Source organism: Tamandua tetradactyla, chromosome 21 (assembly GCF_023851605.1).
Source record: "Tamandua tetradactyla isolate mTamTet1 chromosome 21, mTamTet1.pri, whole genome shotgun sequence".
In the NCBI taxonomy this organism is placed as follows: Eukaryota; Metazoa; Chordata; class Mammalia; order Pilosa; family Myrmecophagidae; genus Tamandua; species Tamandua tetradactyla.
In genome coordinates this window covers 32,045,039-32,059,561 of record NC_135347.1, presented here as the reverse complement: position 1 = coordinate 32,059,561, position 14,523 = coordinate 32,045,039, and the positions used below count along the sequence as shown (strand labels likewise).

At 38.9% G+C, this 14,523-nt stretch overlaps 1 long non-coding RNA gene and 1 pseudogene across 2 annotated transcripts in view; one reads left to right on the top strand and one right to left on the bottom strand.

Moving 5' to 3' along the window:
• LOC143665326 (uncharacterized) overlaps positions 1 to 14,523 on the top strand; it is a 76,828-nt gene that overhangs the window by 41,844 nt on the left and 20,461 nt on the right. The window lies entirely within an intron of this gene.
• LOC143665851 (U2 spliceosomal RNA) lies at positions 2,360 to 2,518 on the bottom strand (annotated as a pseudogene).

Genomic DNA, 14,523 nt, shown 5'->3' with positions numbered 1-14,523 from the left:
AACTTTAGCAAACTGAAGCATGAGTGAATAGTTATTTAGAATAAGAAAAAGAATCACACATTTACAAAATTTTAAAAACAAACATATACCATATATATAACAAAATCCAGAAAGATAACACACTCTTTTTATTAACCAATTGCCTGATAAACCTGTACATTATTGTCCCCTCGTTACATTTTTTTGTGTATATTCTTTGATTGCCTCCTTAGAAGAGAAAGACAATTTCCTACACACATTTCAAACCACGTTACTCCTCCACTACCTACAGTCTTCCATGTCAGACATTGTGAGATACATTCTTAGAGAGAAGGGAACTCTGGCCTGTGTCCTCACATCACCACAATGGGTGAGTATGCATAGTATTTATGGGGAAGATGTATTTCTGAAAGCCATGTCTATTGTAAGATGGCTGGCAATGACTTATCTATACATTGAAGCTGTTGTCAGTCACATAAATAAATCCCATAAAACCGAAACTAAATGCATACTCTCTCAATTTTTCCTTAACAGATTTACAAAATGCCCACAGCAATTCCAAAGATGGGGAAAAGTGTGATGGAGGGGGAATTCAGAGTGGAAAGAGATAGGATCCTAAGTGAATGGAGACAAAATCTCTTAATTTTTTAAGTTTTACAAAAATGTGATTATGTGAATATAGCCTTTAAAGGTTTGGGTAAATAAGAGGTCCTGAATCTTAAGCCTCTGGTTACCATAGTGCTTTGACAAACCTATCTTTTCTTACTTTAAAATAAAATTTTAAAGAATCACTGTGGTGGTCAGGTTCAGGTGCCAACTTGGACAGGTGATAGTGGCCAGTTATCTAGTCAAAGAAGCACTGGCCTATCTGTTACTGTGAGGACATTTCATGAACTTAAATCACAAGCACCTTAGCAGCATCCATGACTGATTACATCTGCATTTAGCTAAGGGGAATGTCTTCTGTAATAGTGATGCTTAATTTAATCATTGGAAGGCTTTTGAGGAGGATTTAGAAGAGACAATTCCTCTTTCTGCTTCAGCCAACCAACTCTCATGAGAGTTTTTTTGAGGACCTTCATTGGAACTGCCACCTTGTGGCCTGCCCTACAATTCTTGTACTTTTACATCCCCACGGTTGAGTGAGTCACTGTTATAAGTCTTGTATTTACAGATCTTTCCTGTAGGTTCCGTTTCTCTAGACAACCTTAATTACTAATACCTCTTGGTATTGGGAGTGGTTCTTGAGAAACAGAATCTTAAAAATGGGTTTTTACATTGTTTTTGTACTCTGACTAGACTCAGAGCACTAATAGCTCTGTTTCCCATAATCAGGATGGTGCTGACAGTTCATGGGGTGAGTTGGCAAAAGAGATACTCAAAGTATTACCATTGGATTTTGCTGATTGTATGTTTATAAGAGGCAGAGGTGAGAGTGTTTTTGACACTGTTATGGACTTTTGTGGAATTAAGAGGTATAATGATGTTGAGTGATTGTTGTTTGATATGCTGGATACAATGATGCGGGAAAGAGATGAGCTGAAGGCTTCAAATTCGCAACTTAAGCACTTATGAAAGATGTAAAAGTTTCTATGAATGTCCTGAAGGAAAATCTTCCTATAGTCACAGAACTGAGATCTCTGAAAATCAGACCCAGAGTCTCATTATTAGAATAGCAACTTTACAATGTAAACTGAAATCTCAACCTTGAAGGATGTCTGCTGTTAAACCAGGGGCACTGATAGGAAAGGAGTAGGGTCCTAAAAAATGGGATGGTGACAGATGGATTGATAATTCTTGTTATCAATCTAACAAGAATTAGATTAGGGAGACACTGAAACCCTAGATTGTGCTGAGTCTTTTCTAGATTAACCTGTAATGGTTTGCCCAGAGGACATAGCTGCCCCACTTCCAGCCTGCCCTGAGGAAACGGCTTCCCTACCTCCAGTCAGTCCTGAGGAGTTGGGCATCCAGCCTTCACCTGAAGAGATTAAGCCCTTCAGTGTCTTCGCGGTATATAAACTACCTCCTATGGGGAAACAGCCCTTGCTCCTCTGCCTGGAGTGATAAATCCTGTCTCACCATATGGAACTGCAAGAGAATGCCTTGAGATAATGGACTTAAAAGGCAGTTCTAATTCTTTTCATGATCCACCCACACCACCCCTTTCTTCTTCCAGACTTATAACTAGACTAAAGTCCCAACAGGGTGAGGTACAAAGTGTCACCCATGAGGAGGTACAAAAGAACTGCATGAATTTTCCAATTTGTATAGACAGAAACCAGAATATGTATGGGAATGGATTTTAAGGGGGTGGGATAAATGTGGAAGGAATATAAAGCTGGATCAGGCTGAATTTATGGATATGGGCCCACTGAGCAGAGATTCTGCATTAAATGTTATAGCTCAAGGGATTAGAAAGGGCATTAACAGTTTGTTTGGGCGGCTGACCGAAACATGGATCAAAAGGTGGCTGACAATATTCAACTGATAAGAAGAGATACTACACTTGATCATAGCCAAAAGGCCAGGAAGCGATGGCATATTATGTGACATTTAGACAAAATGATGTCCCAAAACGTGACAGCATGGAAGAATCTTTAGGATGCAATGTTAAGTGATATAAGTCAGACACAAAAGACAGATACTGTATGATTCCATTATTATGACTCTGGTAAAGCCTCTGGTGTTTTGGAGCAGCTAGAAAGAAAAATCTGAGATGAGGGAATGGGAGCCCATGACAAACACTGAAACATATTCTGTAGCTGCTTGTTAAAGTGTGCTTGGAAAATTATTGCTTTTTTTCTTTTCTTTGTATATATGTTATATTTTACAACAAAAAGGTAAAAAAATATATAGGCAGCTATAGTAATATTAGATAAAATAAATTCCTGACATAGAAAATCATATAATGTTTGGTAACATAGCTCACTACTATAGCAAAGTCGATACTTGTAGTAACTTTTTACCGATATTTTGAAATTACACACAGTTTTGATAGTTAATCAAATGGTATTTAAGATAATATTTAATATTTAGAATCCAAGAAACACTGATATCTGTGTCTATAGATTTTTACTTTCCTTGCTTTAGTTTTTAATTATTTTATGAAACATATTGTACAAACAGGCTATATAATGATTACTTAGATATTTTATTTAAATATGCCTATCGATAAGCTAATTAAGGTATCCATGTTAGGTGGTTAAGATTTTCATATGTTATTTGTAAAAATATTTATATGTTCATATTTTCCTGAAATCAGGAAAATGTTCAGTAACATAGGTCATTTCTATAGCAATGTAGATATTTGTAATAACTTTCTTCTTGATATTTTGAGAACATTCACAGTTTTGACAGCTGATCAAATGGTATTTAAGTTAATGTTTAATATTTAGAATTTAATAACTTTGCTATCTGAATTTGTAGAGTTTTTCCTTGTTGCCTTTATTTTAAATTGGTTTATGAAACTTACTGCACAAACACAGGTTTTATAATGATTATGTGGGTACTTTATTTAAATACATCTGTAGTTAAGCTAACTAAGATATTCATTTTTGGTGGTTCTAAGTGTATTGTTTGTTTTCTTAAATAAAAATATTTAAAAAGAAATAAGTGGTTGACATTACCTGAGGTTAAAACACCAGAACTGCCCTGGTAAATATAGATGAGGGGATCTAAAAGTATACAGATTGGATTGTTAGAGTGGATTTATCATGGAAGGCATGCTCACACACCCCAGGAATGTACAGAGGACACATCTGTGAACAGAACTGTGAGAAATACATTTTTGAGACTAGCTCCATTATCCTGAAGAGCTCTTCAGCTCTTCTCTGTAGGTCAGATATTACTGTGGGAACTGCACACACTGAACTGGAATCCTTAAACATAATGGGGATGATCAGATCCTGAGTTGTTGGAAGCCAGGTGGTAGCACTTAAACACCAAAGATGAGGTGGGCATGGCTATCATAATGGGCAGCAGACTCAAAGCCGGAGTCAAAATAATCTGACCCACGGAGACTTGTGGTTTTGGCTAGTAGATCCTGGGTTACCTAGAAGTACAATAGCAGTCAGTCTGCTACATTCTTGTTTGAGCTGTTTAAGCAGAAGAGTTCTAGGTCTAGAGAACAGAAGTCTAACAAATTACAAAAACAGAAGTCATGGCTCCTTAATCAATTTCCAGACTTGAGACAGTTTACAAACCTAGAGCCCCTTGGATGAGGGGAAGGCCAGGTCCGTTTGGGGAAGGAACCTGTTACACTGCCACAAATCTATACTCTGTTAATCTTCCTCCAAGCCTTCCCCAAGGAGACCCATAGCCTTTTACCAGAGTAACTGTGCACTGGGGAAAAAAATGATCAGATATTTGGGGGATTATTAGACACTGGTTCAAAAGTGACATTAATTCCAGAAGATTCAAAACGTCACTTTGGTCCACCAGTCAGAGTGGGGTCTTATGAAGGTCAGGTGATTGATGGAGTTTTAGCTCAGGTCCATCTGACAGGGGGTCCAGTGGGTCCCTAAACCCATTCTGTAGCTATTTTCCTAGTTCTAGAAAGCATAATTGTAATAGACATACTGAGCAATGGCAGAACCCCCACATTGGCTCTCTAACTCATGGATTGGGAGCTATTATGGTAGAAAAGGCCAAATGAAAGCCACTGAACTGCCTCTACCCAGCAAAATAGTAAACCAGGAGCAATACTGTATTCCTGGTGGTATTGCAAAGATTAGTGCCACTTTTAAGGGCTTGAAGGATGCAGGGGTGGTGATTCCACTATATCCCCATTCAACTGTTCTATTTGGCTCATGCAGAAAACAGATGGGTTTGGAGGATGACAGTGGATTATTACAAACTCAACCAGGTGGTGACTCCAATTGCAGCTGCTGTTCTGGATGTGGTATCATTGCTTGAGCAAATCAACACATCACCTGGTACCTGGTATGCAGCTAGTGATCTGGCAAGTGATTTTTCTCATTAGCTGTTAGAAAGGACCACCAGAAACAGTTTCTTTACAGCTGGCAAAGCCAGCAATATACTTTCACTCTCCTACCTCAGGGTATATCAACTCTCTAGCCCTGTTCTAGTTTGCTCGCTGCCAGAAGGAAATATTTCAGAAGCAGAATGACTTTTAAAAGGGGGAATTGATTAAGTTGCAAGTTTACAGTTTTAAGTCTGTGATAATGTCTAAATTAAAGTAAGGCTATAGAAATGTCCAATCTAAGGCATCCAGGGAAAGATATCTTGGTTCAAGAAGGCTGATGACTTTCAGGGTTTCTCTCAACTGCAAAGGTACATGACAACATTGTGACATCTCCTAGCTTTCTCTCCAGGATCTCTCAAAATGTTTCTTCTTTTAAAGGATTCCAGTAAACTAATCAAGACCCATCTGAAATGGGTGGAGTCACATTTCTCTCTAATCAAAAGTAATACCTGCAATTGGATGTGCCACATCTCTGTGGAGATAATCTAATCAAGGGTTCAATCTACAGTACTAAAAAAGAATTAAAAGAAACTCTTACCTCCACAAAATGGATCAAGATTAAAATATGGATTTTCTAGGGTACATAATACTTTCAAACCAGCACAAACCCAATGTCATAATCTTGTTCACAGGAACCTTGATCATTTCTCCCTCCCATAGGACATCACACTGGTCCATTATATTAATGGTATCATGTTGATTGGACCTAGTGCACAAGAAGTAGCCACTATTCTAGACTTATTGGTAAGCCATTTGCATGTCATAGAATGGGAGATAAATCCAATAAACATGCAGGGGCCTTCCACCTTCAGTGAAATTTCTGAGTGTCCAGTGGTGTGGGGCATGTCAAGATATCCCTTCTAAGGTGAAGGATAAATTGTTGAATCTGACTTGTCCTACAACCAAAAAAGAGGCACAATCCCTAGTTGCTCTCTTTGGATTTTAGCAACACTGCATTCCTCATTTGGGTGTGCTGCTCTGGCCTATTGACTGAGTGATCAGAAAAGCAGCTAGTTTTGAGTGGGAACCTAAACAAGAGGAGGCTCTGTGACAGCTCCAGGCTACTGTACAAGCTGCTCTGCTACTCGGGTCATATGATCCACCAGATCCAATGGTGTCTGGCAAATAGAGATACTGTCTGGAGCTTTGGCAGGCCCGTATAGAAGAATCACAACACAGACCTTTAGGATTTTGGAGCAAAGCCTTAGCCATCTGCTGCATATAACTACTTTTCTTCTGAGAAATAGTTTTTGGCTTGCTACTGGGCCTAAGTAGAGACTGAACACTTCGAGACCCGAATTGCCTATCATGAGCTGGATGTTGTCTGACCCACTAAGCCATAAAGTTGAGCATACATAGCAGCACTCCATCATAAAATGGAAATGGTATATTAGAGATAGGGCCAGAGCAGGTTCTGAAGGCACAAGTAAGTTACATGAGGAAGTGGCCCAAATGCCCATCACACTGTCTTCTCTTTCTGAGCCTAGAGCTATGAGTCTTAGGGAGTTCCTTACAGTGAGAAGCTAAAACTCAGGCCTAGTTTACAGATGGTTCTGCATGATATGCAAATACCTCCCAAAAGTGGACAGCTGCACTACTGCAGCCCCTTTCTGAGATGTCCCTGAAGGACAGTAGTGAGGGGAGATCCTCCCAATGAGTAGAATTTCGAGCAGTGCACTTGGTTGTTTATTTAGCTTAGAAGGAGAACTGGCCAGAAGTGCATTTGTAGAGTAACTCACGGGCAGTTGCTAATGGTTTGGCTGGATGGTCAGGGACTTGGAAGGAACATGACTGGAAGATTGGTGGCAAAGAGGTCTGGGGAAGAGGTATATGGATAGACATTTTTGAGTGGGCAAAAAACATGAAGATGTTTGTTTCCATGTGAATATGCACCAGAGGGTGACTTCAGCAGAGTAATGTTTTAATAATCAAATGGATAAAATGACCCATTCTGTGGATACAAGTCAGCCTCTTTCCCCAGCAACTCTTGTCATTGTCCAATGAGCTCATGAACAAAGTGGTTATGGTGGTAAGGATGGAGGTTATGCATGGGCTCAGCAACATGGACTTCCACTCACAAAGGCTAATCTGGCTACAGCCACTGCTGAGTGCCCAATCTACCAGCAGCAGAGACCCACACTCAGTCCTTGTTATGGCACCACCCCTGAGGTGGCCACCCAGTTATATGTTGGCAGGTTAATTATATTGAACCACTTCCATCATGAAAGGGGCACTGATTTCTTCTAACTGGAATATACACATATTCTGGATATGGGTTTGCTTTCCCTCCACACAATTCTTCTGCCAAAAATACCATCCATGGAAAAGTGGATGTCTTATCCACTATCATGGTATTCCACACAGCATTGCTTCTGATTAAGGAACCCACTTCACAGCAAATGAAATGCAGAATGGGCACATGCTCATGGAATTCTCTGGTCTTACCGTGTTCTCCATCATCCAGAGGCAGCTGGGTTGATAGAACGGTGGATTGGCCTTTTGAAAACTCAATTGTGGTGCCAACTAGGTGGCAATACCTTGCAGGGTTGGGACCATGTTCTTCAGGAGTCTGTGTATACTCTAAATCAGTGTCCAATCTATGATGCTGTTTCTCCCATAGTCAGGATTCATGGGTCCAGGAATCAAGGGGTGGAAATAGGAGTGGCAGCCCTCACTATTGTCCCTAGTGATCCACTAGGAAAATTTTTGCTTCCTGTTCCTGTGACTTTGAGCTCTGCTGGTCTACAGGTTTTAGTTTCACAAGAGGGAGTGCTTCCACCAGGAGAAACAACAGTGATTCCATTGAACTGGAATCTAAGACTACCACCTGGTCACTTTGGGCTACTCGTGCCTCTGGATCAAGAAGCTAAAAAGGGGATTACTTTACTGGCTGGGGTGATTGACCTGAACTATCAGAAGGAAATAGGACTGCAACTATTCAACAGAGGTAAAGAAGAGTTTTCCTGGAATAGAAGAGAGCCCTTAGAGCATCTCTTAGTACTACCATGCCCTGTAAGTAAAATAAATGAAAAACTGCAACAACTCAATCCAGTCAGGACTACCAATGGCTTAGAAACTTCAGAAATGAAGGTTTGGATCACCCCACCAGGCAAAGAACCATGGCTAGCTGAGGTCCTTGCTGAGGGTAAAAGTAACATGAGATGGGTCATGGGAGAAGATAGTGATGAATATCAACTATAACCATGTGACCTGTTACAGAAATGAGGACGGTAATGATATATTTCTTCCTTGCTTTTTTATGAGAATATTTGTATTGATGCATGAAACAAATCTTTGTTTTCCTCTCTATTGTATGCCCTTTATCATATGACATAATTGTTCTGTTCATGTTATAGTATTTAAGTTGTAAGATATGAAGATTAAGAGTGAATATTACCCAAGGACTTGCACCCTATTCTGGAGAGATTTAATACATTTCCGGTTGTACACAGAACAATTGAGTATTGTTAGGTGAGGCAAAAATGTGTCTATTATTGTTTCCTATTTAGAGATTAAGTAAGGTTTAAGGTGATATGCATAGCTGCCATGTTGACATGGGTAGATTGTGATGGTCAGGTTAATGTGTCACCTTGGCCAGGTGGCCAATTATCTGGCCAAGCAAACACTGGCCTATCTGTTGCTGTGAGAACATTTCATTAAATGATGAGGATGTTGGCTGCCTCCATGGCTGATTCCGTCTGCAGTCAGCTAAGGAAGGGGAGTCTTCTACAATGAGTGATGCTTAATCTAATTACTGGAAGGCTTTTGAGGAGGATTCAGAAGAGACAATTTCTCTTTCTGATTCAGCCAACTAGTGTCTCCTGAGAGTTTGTTGAGGACCTTCATTGGAGCTGCCAGTTCATGGCCTGCCCTACAGATCTTGGACTCTTACATCCCCACGGTTGCATGAGATCCTTTTATAAATCTCATAATTATAGATCTCTCCAGTTGGATCTGGTTTTCTAGAGAACCCTAACTAATACAGTCATTTACAGATGTAAATTTAGTAATGTATTTTTATGCTACTGGGATTAATGTATGAAAAATTTCATAATTAACTCTAAATGTTTTTACTGTGAATATAGGAACTACACATGGATAAGAAACTACAGAAATTTGCAATGACTGTTTTGAGCCATGTAATTGAATCTTGTTTATGATTATGGTAAACATAAAATAATACATCTTGTTTTTTTGACATGCTTTTTTCTGTTCTATTCCCAAAGGGGCCTAGGAATGGAGCAAGAAAAAATTGATACAGGCCAGCTTTTTCAGGGGAGGATGACTTAAGAAACAAAATATGTAGTTGAGCCATTCACTGTGGGAGCTGATTTCAAAATGAAATTACTCTTTGGCTTTCAAATGGAAATTTCAGGGAGAAATTGTTAATAAAGATGTAATTGTTATAATGGCAACCCTAATGATGATGATATTATATGTGTGTTGTTAGATGAATGGTTATTATAATCTGTGACACTTTTTCTTTTGGTTCATAAAGAGGTAGATTGAAATTGGTACTTAAGGGATCATGATTTATTCACTTTTCCCCAGTTCATTAAAATGACGTGCTATTATTTCTAAACTCTCATATGATATAACCATGCACATATGCTATAGAGAATCAGACTCACAGGATCTTTTAGTCAGTACCAATTCTGCTTGCATTATTCATAGGACTCCCTCTATAAAATCAGTTACCTGGCATCTTACGGATTTTGAAAGAGGTTTAAACATGAATATGCATAGGAATCTGTGGTAGGCTGTTGCATGTGTGGTTCTCAAAGAACTACACCTCTCAGTGTGAATGCCCTTGCATAGTTTCCTTCCACCTGGACTCTGACCTTGGTCATATAACTTGCTTTAGTGAATGGGACATTAGCAAGTGTGGCACAAACAAGTTGTGCTGAGGAATTTACTCACAGTGAAGGAGTGCACGAACTGTGCAATGACACTCTGGACAAGAGGGAGGAGAGTTTTTAGGGTTGGATAGGGGATTCTAAAGAGCGTCTCAGGGAATGAGGTGGCCCATAAAGTTTGGTTGCTGTTTCTGAGACAGGATTAGGAAAAGTGATTAACTAGGGATCAGGTTTTATCACAAAGAGAGGGAAGTTTAGCAACTGGGCATGCAGTTGGGAAGAACGAAGGGTATCCTGAGTGTCATTGGTAAGAGCAGTAATCACTCAAAGTGGGGGTCATTTTGACATTTTACAGTCACAAACCTGGGAAGAAACTGTGTCCTGTTAATTTTGCAACTGACCTTATGTGTCCATCTTTCTAGCCTGATAAATATCAGGGCTGCTTTTCAGTCTGAGTTGATTTTCTCTCTTTCTGTCCCAGAAACAGTCTTTCAGAAATTAGCAAACATTACCAATCAGATTGCTTTACCCCTCCTGGAGAATCAGTTATTAGACATTTCCAAGGACATCCTGTTTGTTATCGTATTTTTGCTCTTCAAGTAAGACTCCTCCTCTCCTTTTAAGACTCAACAAATGCAGTCAAGTCCCATAATTTATAATCTCCTCCCTAGGTATTTCTTAGAATCCTCAGGGAATGCTTATATGCTTCACAAATCCTGCCTTAAGTGTTGAATTACTTTGGATTATGTATTTATTTAAAGGATTCTCTGAGAATGTGTGAAAAGTCTTGTCCTAACTGCCTAACTAAAAAATACCTAACAAAATATTTCTTCTCAGATCATAGGGACCTTTACTCTAATAAAAATTTTAGTTTCCACACTGGGCTATAACAGTTGCTTAAACATTACTAAAAAAAAAAAATCATATTTTCTAACTGCAACAAATTGGTACAGTGAATATGTAAATTAGAATGGGAATGATTGGTTTATGCTCATTTGCCTGTGACCGGAACTTCTTTAGCTGTACAAAGGGAGTGCATGTTCACCTGTGAGTTATACTGATGGGAAAATGAGCATATATTTTCAAACCCAACGCATTTGTTTAAAGATTCAGAGAGCAGATGCTATTGTTAGATAAAATACAAACATACACAAGAGAACTTTTCAGGCATGAGGTTTCAAATCCAAAATCATTTTCCACTTCTTTTCCCTTCAAAGACTATACATTTTAGAAGGAAAACAAGTTGTATCTGTATATAGTAGATGGATGTTAAAATAGGGAAGAACTGTGACTCAAAATGGAAAAAGCATAGATTACTGCAATTGAAAGTGATCTTTGACACAATCTTAAATTTGGGATGTATACACCTGCTTGATAATCTGATCAAAGTCATAGATCTTTTTCCCTGAAACAGGTATATGCCCTTGTGAGTGTGCACACATATACACTCACTGTCACAATTTCCAGAGTGTTGCTATATCCCTTGCTGCTCACTAGTATAATTAATCTAAGGGGAAAATTGTGGAACCAGTCTGTCCATTTTCCATTTCATTTACAAAGTTATTAAGCCAAGGAACATATTACAATAGTGGAAAACTAGGATTATAAACAACACTTGTTCAATAGACTGTGGCCACCATGTCCTCTCAGATTTTTGCTTTCTAATAGAACCATCAAGTGACTGCTGATTTATTTGGCTCCGAGGTCTTTGGGGATAGGAAATAGCTTTGAATAGGCAATAGAATAAAGTGGCAAAAAGCCCAGGCTCTGGGATTGAACCAGGTTTGGCTTTCCCTCAGAATTTAGTTACTGTTTAACCTCTTTAAGCTTAAATTTCATCACTGTATTAATTGAGAAAATAATGGAATTGGAGAATTGTGTGTATTAATTGAAATAATATATGCAAAGTATTTTTCACAATACCTAGCATATAATAAACATTAGATCACCATTAGTTATTATTATTATTATTACTATTTTTCTTGGAAAATACTAGTCTCAAAAGTAGCCAGGTGGGGCATTACATTTTGGGGGTGGGGGTGGAGTGGGCTGTATTAGTTAGGGTTCTCTAGAGAAACAGAATCAACAGGGAACACTCACAAATATAAAATTTATAAGTGTCTCACGTGACCGCAGGAACGCAGAGTCCAAAATCCGCAGGGCAGGCTGCAAAGTTGACGACTCCGATGGAGGCTCTGGATGAACTCCACCGGAGAGGATCACAAGCCAAAGCAGGGAGAGAGCCTGTCTCTTCTGAATCCTACTTAAAAGGCTTCCTGTGATTAGATTAAGCATCACTCATTACAGAAGACACACCCTTTTGGCTGATTACAAATGGAATCAGCTGTGGATGCAGCTGACATGCTCATGATCTAATTCTATGAAATGTCCTCATTGAAGCAGATAGACCAGCACTTGCCCAACCAAACAAACAGGTACCACAACTTGGCCAAGTTGATAAATGAACCTGACCATGACATGGGCATTACATTTTGCTTCTGGTTCTTTACAGCTTAAGCCAGCTAGTGTGCTATACAGAAATGATCAAAGTCAAGAAGAGAAAAAAATTCTCAATTTAAGGCTAGGTTAATGATTTTTGATGAGAAATTGGCATTTACCCTAACAGTGATTCCCTTGTATGTGATAAATTACTTCTCTCTTGCTGCATTCAGGATTCTCTCTTATCTTTTGTATTTGATCTTCTGTTTAGTATGTGTTTCACAGTAGGTCTATTAGGATTTATTCTTTATCATATTGAGGAAGTTACATTTGATTCCTATCTTTTGGAGTGTTTTTATCAGAAAAGGGATGTTGAATTTTGTCAAATGCTTTTTCAGCACCAATCGAGATGATCATGTGATTTTTCCCTTTTGATTTGTTAATATACTGTATTACATTAATTGATTTTCTTGTGTTGAATTATCCTTGCATTCCTGGTATAAACCCACTTGGTTGTCGTGTATAATTCTTTTAATGTGTTGTTGCATTCAATTTGTTAGTATTTTGTGGAGAATTTTTGCATCTATGTTTGTTCTAGTTTGCTAGCTGCCGGAATGCAATGCACCAGACACAGATTGGCTTTTAATAAAAGGGGATTTATTTCATTAGTTCTTCAGAGGAAAGGCAGTTAACTTTCAACTGAGGTTCTTTCTTACATGGGAAGGCACAGGGTGATCTCTGCTGGCTTTCTCTCCAGGCCTCTGGGTTCCAACAACTTTCCCCGGGGTGATTTCTTTCTGCCTCTCCAAAGGCCTGGGCTGAGCTGCGAGTGCTGAGATGAGGTATGCTGAACTGCTTGGGCTGTGCTATATTGACCTCTCTCATTTAAGCACCAGCCAATTAAATCAAACATCCTTTTTTGTTTGGATGTCTTCGCTGACTTCGCCTCTTCACTGACTGCAGATGTAATGAGCAACAGATGAGATTCACATCATTGGCTCATGTCCACAGCAACAGAACTAGGTGCTTTCACCTGGCCAAGTTGACAACTGAATCTAACTACCACAATGTTCATTCGGGAGATTGGCCTGTAGTTTTCCTCTCTTAGCATCTTTATCTGGTTTTGTAATTAAAATGATATTAGTGTCATAAAATGAGTTAGGTAGTGTTCCTTTTTCCTCAAATTTTTGGAAAAGTTTGAGCAGGATTGGTGTTCCCCTCAGTTTCATAGGAAATTTGGCCAGGTTCAGAATTCTTGGCTGGAAGCCTTTCTCTTTCAGGATTTTAAATATTTCATACCTCTTCCTTCTCGCCTCCATAGTGCCAGTTGAGTCATCTGAACTCAGTCTTATGTGGTTGGTTACCTTGTATGTAGTAGATTGTTTTTCTCTTGGAGCTTTCAGGATTTTCTGCTTCTTGTCAACATTTGAATGACTGATTAGTATGTGTTTTGGGGAAGGTTTGTTTTGACTTATTCTATTTGGAGTATGTTGAGCTTCTTTGACTTGCACATTTCTGTCCTTCATAAGTGTTGGGAAGTTTTCCCCTGTTATATCCTCAACTAATACTCCTAACCATTTACTCTTCTCTTATTCTGCGACACCAATGATTCTTGTATTTGTGCTCTTTCTTCTGTCTATTATTTTCCTGAGATCCAATTCAAGATTTTGCATCTTTTTTGCCATTTTCTGTTTTCAGCGCTTGAAATCAGTTGTTCTGTCCTCTAGTTTGCTTATTCTTTCTTCTGCCTCTTCAAATCTGCTATTGTATGTCTCTAATATGTTTTTTATTTGGTCTAAAGCATCTTTATTCTCTGTGATATCTGCTATTTTTCTATTTATTCTTTCAAATTCCTCTTTATGTTCTAATATCTTCTTGATCCCCTTTATGTCATTAGCCATCACATTTATTTTATTTAGTAGAGTTACATGAACATCTTTAATTAATTGTTCCAATGTCTGTGTCTCCTCTGATGTTTAATTTGATCATTAGGCTGGGCTATATCTGTCTGCCTCATGATATGCTTAGTGATCATTTGTTGTCTTCATGGTATGTAAATTTCTTGATTGGTTTACTTTGGAAGTTAATTTCCTTCAGTAGTCTAGAGCTTTATATTTGTGGGATGAATGTAGAGCAGGATGCAGGGTGTGGAGCAGGGCACAACAATGTGGTGATGTGTTGCAGTGCAGGTATAGGCACAGGTTGTGGATGCTACCCAGTGCCTGTGGGTGTGGGAGCCCAGCAGCAGGAAGAATGTGGCTG